The sequence below is a fragment of the Cupressus sempervirens genome, chromosome 2, assembly GCF_028749045.1.
Source record: "Cupressus sempervirens isolate cs-2001-9-10 chromosome 2, ASM2874904v1, whole genome shotgun sequence".
NCBI lineage: Eukaryota > Viridiplantae > Streptophyta > Pinopsida > Cupressales > Cupressaceae > Cupressus > Cupressus sempervirens.
In genome coordinates, this window is record NC_143119.1 from 570,559,483 (window position 1) to 570,580,449 (window position 20,967).

Genomic DNA, 20,967 nt, shown 5'->3' on the forward strand with positions numbered 1-20,967 from the left:
GTAATAAAGTTCACCTGTTAAGGTTACATATTTTGACCATTCTCATGATTTGCCCAATGAAAGGCCTACCCTTTTAAAGGCTTACAAAGGATTGTTAGATCCTACCCTATTAAAGGATTTTAACACCCTATTAGAAGTGTACCTAGCTAAAGGATTTTAGAACACTCACTCGGAATGTCACCCTATTAAAGGCTTTATACAATGGTTGTTAAACCAACCTAAGTTCATAGGATTTCATTCTATTGTAGCAATTGTTAGAAAGTACAGTGGAATTTTTGATTTGATGCACTTATAATCTGATTTTAGATCCTTGTTTTGTTCATCTTGATCCTCTCTGATCTGATATGAAAAGGTTGTAACCTTAATCCTCTATTCTGCTAACTGATTTTACAACTCTGTCCTTCTTCTAAGTCAATTCACCCCTTTCACTTCCTTCAAAAATCTACTAGCATCATCTCCTCGGATGCATTCTTTCTTACACTCTCTATTGAATTTTGGGGCTTTATCTGTCCTTAAAAAGATTTCATTACTTAGAGTTATGTATGATCTACGATTGAGATTCATCCAATTTTCTTTTTCAATTCCTTCCATTTTTCTCATTGGTTGCATGAAGATTACATAAGGAATCAAATAGATTTGATCTTATCTCTAAGCTTCAAGAATTATCCATTAGCTAGCATGCAAAATAATTTACATCTTAGATTGTGAAGGCACAAACTCTTATGTCAATTTTTTATTTCTTGGCACTTGTTTACTACTAATGCTCAACACTAACAAGAATTATGTCTTGCTCAGCACTTGAACATACTCAACATCTATTGTTAACTCAGCACATATACTTGCCCAACTTTGTCTATCTACTCAACATCTGAATGACTTGACACTTATTGAATTTCTAGCTTGACACATATTGTTACTCGACATCTATATTATACTTGGCATGAAATTAGAAAATTTCTTAAGTGTGTTGACACTCAATTGTCAAAACCAATCTGAGATCAACAATCTCCCCCTTTGACATGAGTGTCAAAAACACTTAACTATACATGATGAATCTAATCTCCTCAAGTATAATGTACATTATGTTTGGAATATATACAAAACTTCAAAACTATTCAAATTTTTTTGAAGGACTATATACCTCAAAAAAAAAAAATTGTATCTCCCCCTGAGTCAGTGTGCCTTTTCTATATCCAAAATCTCTCTAAGTAGAATGATTAGCCTTTGTTGATACTTCTTCTCTTTATTCTAAATTATGATACTCTTTGTCTGATGTGTTCTTTTATCCCTTGTTTCCTATTGTTTCCTCTATTTTTCCTCCCCCTTTCTTTTCTTTGTTTATTTTGTAACTCCCCCTTTCACGTGTTTCCTCTTGTAGATTAAGTATCCTTCTGGCCTTTTGATTTTTGTCCTCCTTTTACAATTTCTCCTCCTTTCTTGACACTTATGTCAAAGGGTGTATACACTAACTGAATATTTTTGCAAGAAGGTCTTGTTTACTTCCATTACAATCCTTAGAGAAACATCCCAATTTTGTATTGCAACTTCTAGGGATTTGATCTATATTGATGTCTCTACTACAAGGTGAACTAAGCCATCTAATGTTGAAAGATTAGGATCTTTCTTCAATACATTTTTTTCATAGGCTAGTTCTTTTTGTAGAATCTCCATGTGAGGGGTTAGGGAAGCTTGGATTTAAACCAACTTGGCTCTAGCATTAGACTCTTCTACTATCAATACAACTATTTCCTTCTATGTGTGAAGTGTTGTATGAAAGTGCTTCTCCCTTTGAGCTAGATCTTTTGGTAATTGTATGATTGATACTTTTAGATTTCTTTCTAGGCTCATTATTCTCTGGCTAGTTTCTTGTGTGAAGATTGAAGGATCACACAACTTTGTGTATAGTGAGAATATATTCTCAAGATCTATCTTCACCTTCTCAATTTTCTTTTCTAACTCTACTTGTGATAGTGCTATTTCACTAGATATTCTTTCATTAACCTTTGCTTGAAATTTCTTCTCAGACCATTCCATGAGTTTTACATTTGTATCCTGATCTTCATTGGTCACCTATTAAACAATTTCTACTAGTTGTTCTAATATTGTATTGGTTTCATTAGGTGACTGCAAGATGAATGCATCTAAAAAGATGTCTTTTATCTCAATTAGTGCTTTCCTTTTCTTGTACTCTTTTCTGAGTATCTCTTGGTTTTTATTTCTTTCCAATGCCTCCTACATCTCATTGATTTGGTCTATGTTCATGGTTGCATAGTCATATTTTGGAATGACTATTTCTTTATCTAATGTAGGGTCTCCATAGTGAAGTACCCTTGCAACCATTGTGGAGCTTGAGCCTAGTGCTAAAATTTGGAGTGACATTGCTTTAGTGCTTAGCTTCTGAGGCATTCTTGTAGGAGTCCTAGTAGTTGGTAGATTTACCAAGGTTTGAATTGCTTCCTAGTCCTTTTCCTTTGGAATCTCCTTCTCCTCCTTTGATTTATCTTTATCAATAATAATTATTTGAGGTGGCACACCTTGTACTTGTGTAGTAGGAACAAAAGTATCCATCTATCCTATTTGTTCCTTTGTTGGCTCCTCGACAGTTATAGTAACTTTAACTATGAAATCAACCTTAGTTGATGTATTTTGTGAAGCTTTCTCTTTAGGTTGTCCACTTGTAGTTGTAGGGATGGTATGGGATGTTTCTTGTGATGTTACCTTGTCCCTGGTTAGGTTAGCTACAACTTCTTACAACTCATCTACACTAACCAATACTTGGTTATTGCATAATTGAGCTTGTAAAGTTGATTGGTCAAGGATCTTTTTGAGATCCTCCGCATTCAATGGATTAATATTCTGACTTGAGTTGTTAGGAACATCCTTCACTTTGGTTATTTTTACCGATGTTTTTCTATCATGTGGAGGGTTTGGAGGTGGTAATTGTTTGTCTTGCATACTCTGATCTGATTCTTGCTTCTCAGCAGTTTCCATATCATCTCCCTTTGCATTTCCTCCTCCATTATATTGTATATCTTTTCCTTCTCACCTTCTTCTTCCTTATCATTTTCATCCTCATCTTCATTATTTCTTCCCTCAAAGGGATCTTCTTCTCCTTCCTTAACTATTGTTAGCCCATATAATAACTTCCACATTTGAGTGGAGTTCTTGACAACATCTTCAATCTTATTTTGAAGAATGTTAAAGGCTCTATATTTGGGTGCAAATTTTCTCCCAAGCTTCTTGTTAGCCTTTTTTATTTGTCCTTTGGTAGGTTCTAGTATTACTCGAGCCAATGTGGACTCTCTTATTTCCTTTTCCATGTTAAGGCAATAATGCCATTTATTTTCAATAGTAGAATATAAATCCTGTTAGATTGTGGTGACTGATCAGGAAAGTACTATACATACTTCATAAATTTTTTTTTGGGAAGTAGCCAACATGGTAGCCGACATATTATGGCCGACATATGGCCGACATGTTATAACCCTAAAGTGGTTTAATACTTGTATAAAAAGGGCTTAGGGTTGGGTATTTTTCATATGTGGTGATACAAAATTGGTTCTTGCGACGGTATTGAGCTGTAAGGGATTACGGATTGTAATCAGGTTGTAATCACTGGATTGTAATAAGATCGAACTTGCTATTTGGTGGACGTAGCCCAGGGATTGGGTGAACCACGTTAAATCTTGGTGCCTTGTGTTCATTTCTGTGTGTTCTATTATTTTCTGTTATTGGTTATATTTGCATGTAGTTTTTTATTTCTGTCCGTGGTTTATCCTAACAAGTGGTATCAGAGCAAGGTTGTCTTTCAGTTATCCTCTGTAGGAAAGTCTCACGGTTAAGTGGGAGTCTCACAGTTGAGTGGGAGCGATGGCAGATGAGGGTAAGTTGAGGGTTGACAGGTTTAATGGGCAGAACTTCCAGTTATGGAAGATGCAAATGGAAGACTATTTATATTAGAGGGATTTATGGAAGCCGTTGGAAGGAAAAGCCAAGAATCAGGGAACTATGTCAGAGGCTGAATGGGATATTTTGGACAGAAAGGCACTCGAAAGCATTCGGTTACGCTTGGCACCATCGGTGGCATTTAATATTACAAAGGCAAAGACGATAGAAGATTTGATGAAAACCCTAGCGACACTGTATGAAAAGCCCTCCGCTTCAAATAAGGTATTTCTCATGAAGCGTTTATTTAATATGAAAATGGCAGAAGGTGGATATGTTGCAGATCATTTAAATGAGTTTAATACTATTACTAGTCAATTATCTTCTGTGGGTATCAATTTTGATGAAGAAATTAGGGCTCTCTTGATTTTGTGTTCTTTGCCTGAAAGCTAGAATGTCTTGGTAATGGCGGTGAGTAATTCTGTTCCTGGATCTAGTACCCTAAAATATGATGATGTGATTGGTGTTATTTTAAGTGAGGAAACTCGTAAAAAATCCTCAGGTGGATCTACATCAGGAAGTGCTTTAAATGCACAAAGCAGGGGCAGAATGACTGAAAGAGGAAGTAACTCTGGAAATTGTGGGAAATCAAGAGGAAAGTCAAAGGGGAGGAGGTCTCAATCGAGAGGACCAAATGATTGCTGGTACTGTGGGAAACCAGGGCACAAAAAGAAAGATTGCTGGACTCGAAAGAAAAATGAAGGAGATAAATTAGATGGAGACAAAGAGGCAAATGTGGTAAGTAACAAATCCGAAGAGGATGCTTTGCTTCTGTCTTTAGAGAGTATTGATGATTCATGGGTTTTAGATTCTGGTGCTTCTTTTCATGCTACACCTCATAGAGGTTATTTTATTGATTATGTCCAAGGGGATTTTGGGCTTGTTTATTTGGGGGATAATGAACCCTATCAGATTTTTGGAAAGGGAAAAATTAAGATTAAGTTACAGAATGGGAATCATTGGCTACTACATGAGGTAAGACATGTTCCAAAACTAAGTAGAAATTTAATTTCAGCAGGGCAACTCGGTGATGAGGGTTGTGTAGTTACTTTTAATGATAAAAATTGGAAGGTTTCAAAAGGTTCCCTTGTAGTAGCAAAAGGTGTGAAAGTAGGCACCTTATATCTTTGTACAGGTCATATTGTTCCTTCTACTTTGATTGTTTCAGAGAAAAATGAATATTCAGGAACAATTACTGCAGTTGAGCAGGGAGAACAAATAGCTGTTGTAGATTCTGATACAGCGCTGTGGCACAATAGACTTGGGCACATGAGTGAGAAAGGTATGAAAGTACTTCATTCAAGGAAAGTTATACCAGGTCTAAAATGTGTGAATATGGATTTCTGTGAAAGTTGTGTGTATGGAAAACAAAAGAGAGTAAGTTTTGTAAAGATAGGGAAGGAAAACAAAAAGGAGAAATTAGAGCTTGTGCATACAGATGTATGGGGACCGGCTCAGGTATCTTCCCTTGGTGGCTCTCATTATTATGTTACATTTATTGATGACACAACTAGAAAAGTATGGGTTTATTTCCTCAGACAGAAATCTGATGTATTTCAAACTTTTAAGAAATGGAAATGCTTGGTTGAAAATGAGACTGGTAAGAAATTAAAATGTCTCAGATCTGATAATGGTGGTGAGTATTGCAGTCATGAATTTGAAGATTATTGCTCCACTAATGGTATTCATAGACAAAAAACTATTCCAAGGACTCCACAGGAAAATCGAGTGGCTGAACGCATGAATAGGACTATAATGGAGTGCGCAAGGAGCATGAGGTTGCATGCTGGGTTGCCCTTACACATGTGGGCGGAGGCTGTCAATACTGCAGTATATTTGATTAATAGAGGTCCCTCTACTCCTTTGGGCTATGGTATTCCAGAGGAAGCATGGACTGGTAAGAAGGTGAGTTATTCTTTTCTCAAGACCTTCGGTTGTGAAGCTTTTGCTCATATAGACTCTGAAAATAGAACCAAGCTAGAAGCTAAATCAAAGAAATGTGTCTTTGTTGGATATGGCATTAATGAATTTGGCTATAGGCTTTGGGATTTTGAAAATCATAAAATTATAAGAAGCCGAGATGTCATATTCAATGAAAAAGTGTTGTACAAAGATCTGTTGCAGCAACATGAGAAGAAAGAAGATGATTATGTAGTGCTGGATGATACTCCAAAAGCTGATGTTCCATCCATTCCTCATGATGTGCAACAACTGCAACAAAAAATACCACACACACCAGTGAATGTTAGACGGTCAACAAGGCCAATTAGACCTCCACAAAGGTTTTCTCCCTCTTTGTATTCTATTTTACTTACTGATGCTGGTGAACCTGAAAGTTATGATGAAGCTATGCAGGTGGATACTAAGATTCAGTGGGAGTCTGCAATGAAAGATGAAATGGACTCTTTGCTGAAAAATAAGACATAGGATTTGTGCAAGTTGCCTACAGGTAAAAAGGCTTTACAGAATAAATGGGTTTACAGGTTGAACGAAGAGGAAGGAGGTAAGAAAATATTTAAGGCCAGGTTAGTTGTAAAAGGATTTGCACAGAAAAAGGGAATTGATTTTGATGAGATATTTTCTCCTGTTGTTAAAATGACTTCTATTCGTATTGTTTTAAGTCTTGTGGCTACTGAAGATTTGCATTTAGAGCAGATGGATGTTAAAACAGCCTTTCTTCATGGTGATTTGGATGAAGAAATATATATGGCTCAGCCACAGGGTTTTGAGGTCAAAGGTAAGGAGAACTTATTGTGCAAATTGAAGAAAAGTTTATATGGCTTGTAGCAAGAACCTCGGCAATGGTATCTAAAATTTGACAGTTTTATGCATGAGCATGGATATAATAGGTGTCATTCAGATTACTGTGTTTATTTTAAGAGGTTGGATGATGATAGCTACACTATTTTATGTTTATATGTTGATGATATGCTTATAGCTGGGTCTAACATGGATCATATTAAGGGGCTGAAATGCCAATTAGCACATGCATTTGCTATGAAGGATTTGGGGGCAAAAAAACAAATCCTTGGTATGAAGATTTGCAGAGATAGGAAGAATAGAACATTGACGCTATCTCAAGCTGATTATGTTGAGAAGGTGTTGCAACGTTTCTCTATGGAGAATGCTAAAGCTGTCAGCACACCTTTACTTGGTCATTTGAAATTGACTAAGGAGATGTGTCCCAAGACACAAGAAGAGGAGGATAAGATGTCCAAGGTACCCTATGCTTTAGCTATAGGAAGTTTGATGTATGCTATGGTATGCACTAGGCCAGATATTGCACATGCAGTGGGAGTCGTTAGTAGGTATATGAGTCATCCAAGATTTGAGCATTGGAATGCTGTCAAGTGGATTCTCAGATATTTGAGAGGAACATCCAATAAGTGTTTACACTTTGGGGGCTCTACTACTGATTTACAGGGCTATGTTGACTTAGATTTGGCTGGGGATATTGATACCAGGTAGAGTACTATAGGTTATGTCTTTACTGTTGGTGGGGCAGCCGTGAGCTGGGTTTCTAGGCTACAAAAGATTAATGCTCTTTCCACTACAGAGGCAGAGTATGTTGCTACTACAGAGGCAACCAAAGAGATGATATGGCTTCAGTCCTTCTTGGAAGAATTGGGACATCCTCGGAAGGATAATTATTTGTTCACAGATAGTCAGAGTGCCATTCATCTTGCTAAGAATTCAGCTCTGCATTCTAAGACCAAACACATACAGTTGCGGTACCATTTCATTCGGTCAGTTTTGGAGGATGGACAGTTAAAGCTGGAGAAGATACATACCAATGAAAATCTAGAAGATATGTTGACAAAGGTTGTAACAAGGGAGAAGCTGAACTCCTCTTCAGCTTCAGTTGGTCTTTTAGACTAAATGTCAATACAAGAATAGCAGAGTCCAGGGTGGTTTGATCCAGTGGGAGCCCCATGCGATAGTTGTATTGCTACAGGATCAGTCTCCAAGTGGGAGATTGTTGTTTAGTGTGGAGCCTGATCAGTCCCCAAGTGGGAGATTGTTAGATTGTGGTGACTGATCAGGAAAGTACTGTACTGTACATGGTAGCCGACATATTATGGCCGACATATGGCTGACATGTTATAACCCTAAAGCGGTTTAATACTTGTATAAAAAGGGCTTAGGGTTGGGTATTTTTCATATGTGGTGATACGAAATTGGTTTTTGCAGCGGTATTGAGCTGTAAGGGATTACGGATTGTAATCAGGTTGTAATCATTAGATTGTAATAAGATTGGACTTGCTGTTTGGTGGACGTAGCCTAGGGATTGGGTGAACCACGTTAAATCTTGGTGCCTTGTGTTCATTTATGTGTGTTCTATTATTTTCTATTATTGGTTATATTTGCATGTAGTTTTTTATTTCTATCCGTGGTTTATCCTAACAAATCCTTGGGCATTGAATTGTCAAGTTCAAGTGGGGTGTTCTAAAAATTGGCCATCATGGTATAGATTGATTGCTCAACCATGATTTGTTCTTCCCTACTTAATTTATTGAAATCAATGCTCTTTAAGATAGTTAAATCTATATTATCTTAAACATTATCACAAATATTTTCTAAATTAGACCTGGTGGTGTGACTTACCACTCTAAATTGACTTGTGTCTTCTAACTTGGTCCTTTCTTCATTAGAGTCAAGTTGTGCAACATATTTTCTTCTCAATTTCTTCTTGGCAGGACCTTGCTACTCTATGACCTTCTTCTTTTCTATTATTTTTTCTTTTTCCTTTTGAGTAGTGGCCCTTGTAATTGCTCTTGTGGCTGGGGTAGTAGGCTTGGTTGGGCTTGGTTTTGCAATCTTTTTTCCTTTGTGCTGAGTCACAGGTTGTTTCTGAGCTTTTCTCTTCTTAGGCTCTAGTTTAGTTGGTGCTTCCTTAGCTTGCTCTTCCTCAACACCTTCTTCTTCATCATCTTATCCCATGCCTTGTGTCAAGGAAAGTGGCTTTAGGCCTTATTCTTCTTCTTCTTCATCTTCATCGTGTTCTTCTTCTCCTTCTACAGTTCCTTCTCTGAATTTTTTCTTAAGTTTCTTGATCAATTTATCCTTTTTCTTCAAAGTTGAGGAAGTTTGCAACTCCATTTTCACCTTAGACTTCACTACATCATAGGTGCCAAAAGGTTTTGCACTCTTATCAATTTCTTCTACAAGCAATGTTGTGATCATTGCTAATGCCTCATCAATGTTTAGCTCATATGTTACTGGCCTTATCCATCTCACTCTTGTTACTGTTGCTTGGATATAAGTATAATCAATGTCAACTAAGAAATAAGTATCATTAATATGGTAATCTACTAGCGAGACTAGAATCCTTAGTCTTTGTTTCATGGATTTCTTAAAGTCCTCAAAATAGCTTTTCATTATGGTTTCAAAATTTGCTCCCATCTACTCTATGTACTCATCAACTTGTATAGTTATAGACCTATTGGTCTTCCAACCTATCTTACCAAAAGAGGGAAATTCATTGTGAACATAGAAAAAGATGCATATCAAAATTGATCCAAACTTACATTGAGCACTTTGGATCTCTTTATTGCTCCCAAACTCTCCATAATTTTTTGCAGTTGTAGTTCTGCTAGATCATATGTATGATCTTTCTTAAAAAAATTGTAACCTACTATTAAGTTTTGTGGATCTGTGATAGATAAAAATAATTACAAATAAATATTTGCAAAGAGTATCTTACTTGACAATGCAGAATATCTTTGCTTTTCTATGGTAGTGATCTTAGTAATATGTATTTTTTTATCTTCCTCCTTTAATAGTAACTACAATACTGAAATGCTATATAAAAAATGAAATACTGATGATAACATATAGCAGTGTTTATAATCTTTTCACTGACTATAGGTACTTAAATGTCATAAGATTAATAATTTCCCTACCATAGCATACTCCCATATATATAATGGTAATAGACATGACTCTAAAGAGTAATGTCTCTATGTGGCCCAAAGGCCACATAGAGACATGCCTCTTCGAAGGAATGTTTAATTAATCAATAAACAATCAAACTTTATATGAGTACCAATAACAATAACAAGGTACGATAAAGGATTTGTTACCCAATAACAAGGCACGATAAACATAAGTGCCTGATCATAATGAATTCTACCCATAAACATGATCTCAGTGATGCCGATAATACATATTTTGTTTCATGGATGTATGCATATATATATATCTCTATGTGTGTGTGTGTGTATATATATCAAGTATATGCATATATCCTTGTGATATATGGTATCAACAATATTTTCAATATATCAAGTAATTCATGTTTTGCTTCTTCTAATGCTAAACATTAACACCTACATCCACTATAATGCATGTCACACTATTTAGTTAGCTTGACTAGTAGAATTTGTGGGATATGACCTTCACAAAAAATTCTACAAGTGGATCTTTGATTGTGTCAATGGTCATGCCTCTTTTATTCCATTTTGTCCCAATGTTCTTCTCAATGGCTTCTTTTGAGTCACTCCTTAGGGTCTTTGGCCATTCTAGGTTTGGATATCTTGTAACCCTATGTATGATTATCTTTGACAACTTGATAGGTCCACCTTCAAACCCTAAACATCCATCTTGAATCTTGCTCAAAACTATTCTTATCCATTCAATCTTAAAGACCATGGAGAAATCTAGGGCATGGTTTAAGCCCTTTCTCTCAACAATTTGAAGCTCTTCCTTCAAAACTCCATTCTCACATAATTTTTCATATGGTTGTTGAATTTCCATATCACCAATTGCTCCAACCTTGTAGTTATAACATTTTCTAACATCCTGAAGCATTACTACTTTTGGTGCAATTATGGATAGCACACTAGTAGGGTCATTCTTATATGCAACTTTAGGTATTGGCTTAAAATCTAGTTTCTTGACTTCATTACTAACCAACTAAACCTCAAATGGTTTCTTTTCTTTGGGATTTCTTGAACTAGAGGCTATTTTGCAAAACTAGGGTTTCAAAAGATGTTAAACTTTGTAACTGTGTAACTCAGCACTTGAAAAATACCTTAGATCGATGAAACAGTGTTAAGTCTTTGCTGGAATCTTTGCAAAAGCTTCAAGCTCTACTTGGAAATCACTTTTGTGCTCTACTCACTCTTGCTCTACGTTTGAATGATGAAAAATTATCAAAAAGTCAACCTTATACACTCAATACATAGCATTTAATGCTTAGTGCATATAGAGTTGTACACTTGGCTCCTTATGAAATTTTTGTTTCACCTGGCTTACATTAGTTTTCCCATCATGTGGCATCCACTAGAGTTTCCCTTACTTAGCTTCAATAGGAATTCCCTTTTTCTTTGCAACCACTACTAACTTAGCTGAACTCAACTAACTTTGGTTGGTAGCTCGACATACACTAGGATTTTACTCGGCATTTGAAGGCAACTTTTCTTACTCAAAAAAAATGTGAAAAATTTGAAGATTTAAGCTTGCATATTTATTCATGCTGATCTATACTTTTTAGTACTAATTCATTCTAGGAACTGATGTATGATAAAGCATTTAAATATCAGTTCTACATACCTTCTCTTACTTAGTTTGATGAGGTGTGACAACTTGACCCTTTAGGTGAAGTGATCCTTCTATTTGATGAGCTAATTCCATCTTTTCTTTTCCATGTCTTAGTCATCTCTCCTCTAATGTGCTCAACATCTACCTTACCTTTTCCCTTTTTTGACTCTGATTTAGGTGTCTTTTTCCTTGTTGGGTAGTGCTTGTCGATATGACCAATCTTCAAATAGCTAAAACATGTAGTTTGGCTCAACCATCTACTCTAGCTTCCACTAAAATGTGTTCTTATTCAATTCTCAGGGATGTGTCCATATTCTTCACAATAGTGATAGTCGTGTATTGTAATCCTAGTTGTAGGAATTTTCAAGGCTTCTTCCCTTGTTTGATGACCATGTGGACTTGGATCTACACTCAAAGGTTTTGTGTCCAAACATTTTAGCAACGTCCTTCAAATCTTGGTGCATGCACAGTCCTAGTTCTGCATTCATGTGCCTGATGACCTTGTTTGTTGTACTTGTAACAATGTGTCATGTTCTTTGACTTAGCATTATGGCTATCATTCTTGTTCTTGCAAATATTAGTTGTATGTCCTTTATTTTCATAGTAATGACAAGTAGGTTTAGAGTTCTTACCTTTGTCATTGCTTTGTTTAGCAGTCTTGGATGACTCTCCTCGTTAAGTACTTGTATAGCCCAATCCTAATGTGTCTTTGCTGGATATAGGGGATTTTAGTAATTACTCAAAGTACTTGATAGCTTCATTTGGCTTGTTGAAACTTTCAAAAAACTCTTTCTCTCTTTTTAGGTCATTCTACAGTTGCTTATTTTGTAACTTCAATGTAGTTATCTCAATGTCCTTGACATTCAACTCATGATGGGCATTCATCATTTGGCTTAGGGTATACAAATGCATGTTTGAGATCCTAGATGGCTCTTCTGATTTTTCTTCCAACCTATTTGACAAGATTCTTTTGTCTTCTTCAATCATGGTCTTGTTCTCTATAGCTTTCTTCTTTTTCTTAGTCATTTCACATAGCAGTATTGCTTGTGATTCTTGCTCCATCTTGAGATTTTTGATCTCCTCAACTTGTGCTCTAGTATTTTCCATGAGATCTACAATTGCTGCATCAAATTCACAAGAATTTCCATTTTTAAATAACTTTGTGGTGCCAATCTCCTTGTATTGAGTGTCATTCTTTGCTATGGTAATTTATTTCCTTCTCTTTAGCAAACTCCTCAAGGCATCTCTAGCTTCATCCAATTTTTGTGGTGAGAGGTGTATCTCAATCTTTTGATTCTTAATAGTCTTTCCCAAATTGTAGAATTCCATCTCAAGATATTTTCTCCAAGCTATAAGGCTTCTCTTGATGAGAACTAAGCTCTGATACCAATTGTTGGAATTGACAAGTAGGAAGTATACTTCTGAGGTTGGGGGGGGTAGGGGGGGTGTGGGGTGGGGGTGAATTAGAAGTACTAAACTCTAACCAATAAAACTTTCAACTTTAAAACATTGCATGCATAAACATATAGAAATAACATGTAAAGAAAATGCATCCACATAAACACTTGACAATAGATATGATTACCTAGAAACCATCCAATGAGAAGGTAAAACTAGGGTGAGGATGACACCCATAACTCTTCACTACTGCAGTAATAAAGTTCACTTGTTAAGGTTACATATTTTGACCATTCTCATGATCTAACTTGTGAAAGGCCTACCCTGTTAAAGGCTTACAAAGTATTGTTAGATCCTACCCTATTAAAGAATTTTAACACCCTATTATAAGTGTACCTGGCTAAAGGATTTTAGAACACTCACTTGGAATGTCATCCTATTAAAGGCTTTATACAAAGGCTATTAAATCAACCTAAGTTTATAGGATTTCATTCTGCTATAGAAATTGTTAGAAAGTACAATGAAATGTTTGATCTAATGTACTTACAATCTAATATTTTTTATTTTAGATCCTTTTTCTATTCATCTCGATCATCTTTGATTTGATATGAAAATGTTGTAACCTTAATCCTCTATTTTGCTAACTGATTCTACAATTTTGTCCTTGTTCTAAGTTAATTCACCTCTTTCACTTCCTTAAAAACTTTTCTAGCATCATCTCCTCACATGAATTCTTTCTTACACTCTCTATATGAATTTTAGGGCTTCGTCTCTCCTTAAAAATATTTTGTGACTTAGCGTTAGGTATGAATCTATGATTGAGATTCATCCAATTTTCCCACTCAATTCCTTCCATTTTTCTCATTGGTTTCATGTGGATTACATAGGGAATCAAATATATTTTCTCTTATCTCTAAGCTTTGAGATCTATCCATTAGCTAGCATGCAAAATGGTTTACATCTTAGTTTGTGAAGGCACAAACTCTTATGTCAATTCTGTGTTGCTTAATACTTGCTGATTACTGATGCTCAACACTAACTAGAATTCTATCTTGCTCAACACTTGAACATGCTCTAAATCTATTGTTTGCTTGGCTCTATGTATCTTCTTGGCATCTGAATGACTTGGCACTTATTGAATTTATGGCTCAACACATATTGTTACTCGGCATCTATATTATACTTGGCATGAACTTAACAAATTTCTTAAGTGTGTTGACACTCAATTGTCAAAACCAATCTGAGATCAACATGCCAAGCATTGACAATGGATGTGAAGTATCAAAACCTTATTAGTTAATCTTTAGAGCCGGAATTTCTACACTTTGGCTAACATTGTAGTATTTGTGTAAACTTGTATTGTGGCCAACTTTGTAATTGTAAAATTGGATTGAGATATATGTAACGTATTGTATTACATCCAAAGTATGTATGGAATCAAAGAGGTAGTAATGTAATCATCATAAAGAGTAGAAGATTTAATTACAAAGGCTACAATAGTATAAGGAGCAGTAAAGATTCATCTATCATAGCAAGGTGATTTGTACACTAAGAGGAGTCTTATTTAGTAAACTATGTTGTAGATCAAAGATTAGCTACTATTTCATCCTAATAGGTGGATTAGTAAAATCCTTTAACAAGGTAGACCTAACAATCTTATGTAAATCTCTTTACCGAGTGCATACTTTATTGTATGTTTTTAAATCCTTTCACAAGATGGACCTAGCAGTCGTTATTGCTTTTAATAGGGAAGATCATCAAAATTGATCAATATAAGCCTTAATAGGCCAAATTTATACTATAGTAGTAAATCTTGTGGGTATCATCCCCACCCTAGTTTTACTTTCTATTTGGAAGGTTTTTGGGTCACCAAATCTTGTGTCAAAGTGTTATGTATGCTTTCATATTTTTCAGTTTCTCATGCATGAAGTTAGATTAGAATTCATATAAAGGATTAATTGCTAATTGGGATAAAAGTTTTATAAGTTATTGATTCACCCCTCCCCTCTTAGTAACTTAGCCTATCGTAATATTTCCAATAATTGGTATCAGAGCATTGTGGTTCTTAGTGAAAAGTTTAACAAGCTTGAGCAAAGATCAAACAAGATGGAGGTATTTAGACTTGACAAGGCTATTGAAAATGAGAAGCTAGATTTGGAATTGGCCATTTGAAAAATCAAGAAAGAAAAAGAGAAACTCTCCCAATCCCTGTGTTGGTGCTCAGAATTGTAGCCCGAATTTTGAGAAATTGAGCCCTATAAATGCTTTTTTGATGCACATGTACCTAACTATCAGTCTGAGGCCTAAGATGTGTTTAATGCTTCCAGCACCTTTTACTCAGTGCATCTATGTGTTTCATGAAGATAAATTGACATTTTGAGCCATCCCATGAAGTCTTGTTTTAAGCAATTATCAAATCTGCATTTTCACCTAAGTGTCAAACAGTGGCAGGAGGCTGTGTTTGCTATTGAATATCTCGTACCTAGAATTGTGTCACAACTCACCACTTTGGGAATATCTAGTGTCCATACCTGAGAACCATTTTTTTAGATTTCAAGTCATTTTGAGTTTTTTTTATTAGGTTTTGAATCCCTCAAAGTTGGTTAGTTACTATTTTCATGCTTTTGCAATTAATTTTGAATTCTGGGAAGCCCTGTTTGACATGTTATAATTTTTGATCAGTTGACCCGAATGCTAAAATTCCTTTTGTGTTGCATTTTAGATGTTAGAGAGTTTTTATGTTTCAAGTTTCAGCTCATGAAGAATCCATTTGATATGTTTTCAAATGTGATTCCAAACACAATTTCTATCTTTTTACTAGTGTCAACATTTGCAGATTTGTCGGGACCCTTGTTCAAGACATTATAACTTGAAATTCATGATTGGTGAGATCGAATGGATTGTACCATCATGTTTTCCACTAAAAATAATTTAAGTGTGCCTAGTTTTAAGTCTTGACGAATCCATATGCACACTTTTCCAGGTCAATTCCATTTGCAAAAATTGTTATCTTGTCATTGTTTCATATCTACAAATCCAAGTAGCCTGCTTTGAACATCCGCCAAATGTGTTCTATTATTTGTCATGAGCCCAAATCATAGATTCATAATTTCCTAATGATATAGAACCAACACTCTAGTTTTTGTTTCCCCAGGCATCAGTTTGCCTAGTTTTCCAAGACAAATCCAAAACCAGTTTATTGCTTTCTGATATGTTTGTTTGTAGGTGATTTTGAGACGTCAACTTTGACAGCGAATATATTTTGATGCCAAATTCATCATGAGATGAGATTTGATAGGGTACAAGAGTGTAGAATAGAGAGTCAATGTGCCAATTTTTAGAGCCCAGTCAGATGTTTGGATTACTTTTTAAGGCCAGTCAAAGGACCTCCTGACGCAAATTTGATAGTTTGCAGTAAATGATAGAATGAGATTTTAATGATAAATTAATGTTCGAAATCAATTCTAGTGAATATTGAAAAGGTTAATGGGCCAGTTTGAGGATTTAGTTGTTTGAGAATGAAATTTTTTTCAGCCGGACCCACTTTGGGGCTCGACTAATTTGCTCCAGATTAATAAGATGAGGAATGAATTGTTTAATAATGAATTCTAGATAAAGGATGGGGCACTTAATGGCCAAACCTTTTGCAAAAGAATGTACCATATAGTTCAAACAATAGAGCACAAAAAGATGTTAAGATTTTCAATGGTAATGATTCATATTATGTGCTCTTCAGGCTACATCAGACATTGTATGAGAAAACTCTTTTAGCAAAGACCAAATCCACCATGCTTCAGACAATGATGCGGCAAGAGTCCAATCTTCTTCCTTCTCCACTTTTGTAGATAATAGTAGCCAAAAGTCAAAAGAAGCTACTGCTAGTGGTCAACTGCAATTGAATTATGAGAAAATTATATGAATGGAAATGAACAAATTACTAGCGAGAGCCAAGTGCATGCACAAGATTCGTGAAGAGAGAGTTGTTGATGCCAAGAAAAAAAAGGAATGCCTCTTCCAAAGCTAGAAGATCTTATTGTTGAAGAGTCCTAGTTGGATGCACTTCCAAGTGAATTTCAAAAAAAACCATGCATGCAAAATTTTTTAGAATTTGTGACATAGGAATCTAGAGGAAGTATTCCTAGTTATCCACCTCCTGATCATGTATTCAATGCCCTGAACTCATGCCTATTTGACAAAGTGAAGGTTGTCATTATTGGTCAAGATCCTTACCATGGTCCAAGCCAAGCAATGGGGCTTTGCTTCTCTATTCCAAGTGGTATCAAAATACCTCCAAGCTTAGTAAATATATTTAAAGAGATCCAAACCTTCACATGGAAACTTGGAGAGATGGGTTATGCAAGGTGTTCTTTTTCTCAGTACTATGCTCACTATGCAAGTAAATCAAGCAAACCCACACTTTTTAAAAGAAGCTCATGCCAATAAACAAGGCAATAAGAAATAAAGAAGCTACCAGCTAAAGCCATAAAGACCTTGCGACAAGAAAGGAGCACATGCACAAGAATAAAGGTGCCATAGTTAGAAGCTGGGTAAAGACGACAGGCAATGAAGAGAGGGTGTCATCCACATATAAAAAACACCCTCACAGGAAGAGGATAAAGATCTACACATTGGTAGAGGCATGCACATTTGCATGAACAACAAGTTTTAGCATTAAGAGAAGGGGCAGTCCACGTCCATTGGGAAGAATGTTGGGTAGTTTTCAATGGAGTCTCCAAGGCATAAAAAATAACCCCACACCAAGCTCAAGGAAAACTACCATACACATAGAAACAAACGTTGGGTAGTTTTCAATGGATTCTCCAAGGCATAAAAAATAACCCCACATCAAGCTCAAGGAAAACTACCATCCACACAGAAACAAGCTCCATGCTAGCAACCATGAGAAGGCACGTAACCCTGCACTGATCAAAGAGCCCAGATTAAGAGGAATCTGCCATGGGAGGATAAAGAAGAAGACATGGGAGTGAAATGGAGTCAAAGAGATGGGAAGCTCCATGCCATGTTAGAGAGAGTCACACACCTAGACTCATGCAAGCAAATAAGAAGAGTATCCTCCTCCAATGCATTTGAAGACCACAGTTTCATGCTACAAAAAAATGCAAAAGATAGGTGAGTAACTCAAGCTAGAACAAGGGAGGTGTTAGTAATGAACAACAAAAAAAGGATAGGTACTCATGTCCATGAAGCTTGCAGCTCATGCCATAGTCCAAGCCACGTGAGTAGCAGGATTCAAAGTAGCTCACGCAAGCAGGGGGCCTATGAAAAAAGAAGCAACCCATGTATACAGCAAAGAAAGAAAGAAACTACACATGTAAAAGACAAAGTTAAAAGGCAAGAATAGAGAGACCACACTAAAAGGAAAAGAGTGTGTAGGTTAACATAGGGAACCGAATAAGAAAGTTTTCAGTGAAAGAAGAAGCAAATAGGAGTAGGGATGCCATCAACAAAGAAGCCATGAATAGTCAATGCCAAGGCAATGAGAAAGGAGAATAGTAGACCCACTACGCATGAAAATGAAGGAAGTAGCTCTAGTGTTAAAAGCAAACCCATGCATCCATTCTAAGAACCCCAACATTTTTGATCAACAGGAGACGAGTGGGAAGCCATGACATTTTGAAAGGAACCCATAGGCAAAGAGGACAACTCAAGAAAGGGTGGAGAAGAGAAACATGTAGGAGAGGCATGAGAAAACTCATGGGCAAAGGAAAACCATTATGAGGTTTTATCACACATGTAGTTGGTGGCAACATTTTTAGTTTTTTAAATATTCCCGCATACAAAAGCTATAGTGTCTCAAGAGACATGTTGTAAGATCATCTAATGCATATGATGGAGCTATCATGTGGGGCCGGGGGCACATACATTTTGATGAATAAATGTCAAATTTGAAGAAAGCACCATGTGGCAGCTTATCATATCAACGTAAAGTAAATTGCAAAGGCTTACACCCATTTGAGAAAGGTTTGAATGTATGAGCAGGAGAATAAAATGGAAGGTCTATGCTCTTACGTCCAACATAAGAATGTAAAGAAAATTGCAAAAGCTTATGCCCCTACGAGAAAGAAGCAAAGCATATGGTTGGAAGGTGAATTCTTGAGGATTAAAAGATGAATATATTAATGTGTTTCCCTTCCCCATGTAAGCATAAAGGTGTATGAACATATGCACGTAAAGAAAATTTTGAAGGCTTACGGTGATACGAGGAAGCTAATAGTGAAATTTTTTAAGGGTTAAAGGTGATATATGAAGCAGAGATTGATTGATTGATTAATATTAATTAATTAATTAAAAATATTTCAAGATGGGTTTGAGCCTATAGGGATTTGACATGTGGTGTCAGGATTGAAGGAGATCAAATTTAGATTTCAAATGCATGAATGGATTCAAAAGGAAAATTTAAATGAATATTTGAATTTCTATATAATTCAAACTATATGACTTTTTGATTTATTTATTTTTTGAATTTTAAAGCTCTAGTCCAGTCCAGGTCTGAAATTTTCAAAATGCTACCAGGGGGCATTTTTTAACCTAAAATATGCCTTATCATATACCATTGGAACTGAGAGAAGCTGAATTTTCCAAAATTTGGATCAATTTTTGCATAGCAATCCACCTGTTGAAGTTATAAATAGTTTTGCAAATTTTGAGGCATTCTCAGTAAAAGGGGTAGAATTCATCATGACGCATTAGAATCAGTTGGGCAACACATATTGGAGTCTTTTGATGCCAAAAAAAATTTAGGAAAATTTTTCATCCTTCTGGAGTTCAATTTTAACTGATTTTATGCTATTGTTATGAGTTAAAATCAGGAATCAAATCAGTTACTCTTCAAATATCTTAAATATTTTGTGATGGTGGAGGCTAAATGATGAGGATTTGATTCACCAGTTGAGGGGAGAGATTAGAAAAATATTTTAACCTGTTGAGAATTTCCAGATGGACAAATGTCATGTTCAGATCAGATCCGAGAATGAATTCTTCTCCTATATCTTTCTTTTTCTCATCTATATTAAGGGTTCCAATTTTTGTCATTGAGAAACCAGTTGGTTCTAGTTCTTTGGAGAAAATCTGCTCATTATTATGATACCAGATTTTGGATCCAGTTCTTGATGCATTCCCAATACTAAGATACCATTTCTTTCAACATTTTCTCTCTTATGAACAACATTAAGAAGGTCAATATAGATGGTTCAGATCTATTAGGTTGTTTCATGTTTGTCATTTAATGCATACGACTATATAAATTTCAAGGAAATTAATACAAAGAATAGCAGGTTGAGTTTCAGTTAAATCATGTCTCCTTTATCAGCTAACTTTTGATGTTTTACAATCTTTGACATAGAGCTTAGGTTGTAGTTGTAGTCCCTTAAGGTTGTATGTTATTTCATTGTTGCTAATAACCCAAGAGGTTATGTAAATGCTTCAGGGAATCAACAAGGTTGCAAGTTTACTAATGGGAATATCATGTAAGAATGGGATTTAAATTGAGCATTGATGTCTATTTATAAGTTGAATAGATAGATCAGATATCTGAAGATGCACTTATGTCTCAGATATTCATATGTATGTTTTTGATTCATGGATTTCCCCCCAATGGTTAAGGCACTAATTGGTTACAGGATCATTAGGTCTTATTGCTACATATCTGGGGGTTTGTTGAATTCAACATTATTAATCAAACGTGTTTTACCCTTTCGTGTTGAAGGACCTAAATGTAATACCCTCGCTCAACTTCTAAGATTCATAGATCTGCATTTAGCTACTGTAGATTGATGTTATTTCATGAGTTATTAGGAGATATAAGGGTTTTCATCTACTTAATAGATTCAGGGATATGTTTTTCCACTGGTACAATATCATTTGAATCTGAGGTCTACTCGCTTAGGTTTAGTAGAGCCTGAAGTAGAAGAAGGGTTAAGCCTTATAGTTGGCCCTGTCTCTGAAATGATATGTTGAAAATTGGAGTTAGCTGCCCCTAGATATGTTATATTCTCATGGGGATAATTGAAAATGCTCTAGCATTTTCAAACACCAACACCTTGAAAAGAAGAAAAGATCTTG

General features: G+C 35.7%; 1 pseudogene; it reads left to right on the forward strand.

Annotated features, from left to right (window-relative positions):
- The first annotated feature begins 16,804 nt into the window (after positions 1-16,804).
- On the forward strand, positions 16,805-17,347 carry LOC149574717 (uracil-DNA glycosylase, mitochondrial pseudogene; annotated as a pseudogene).
- The last annotated feature ends 3,620 nt before the right edge of the window (positions 17,348-20,967 follow it).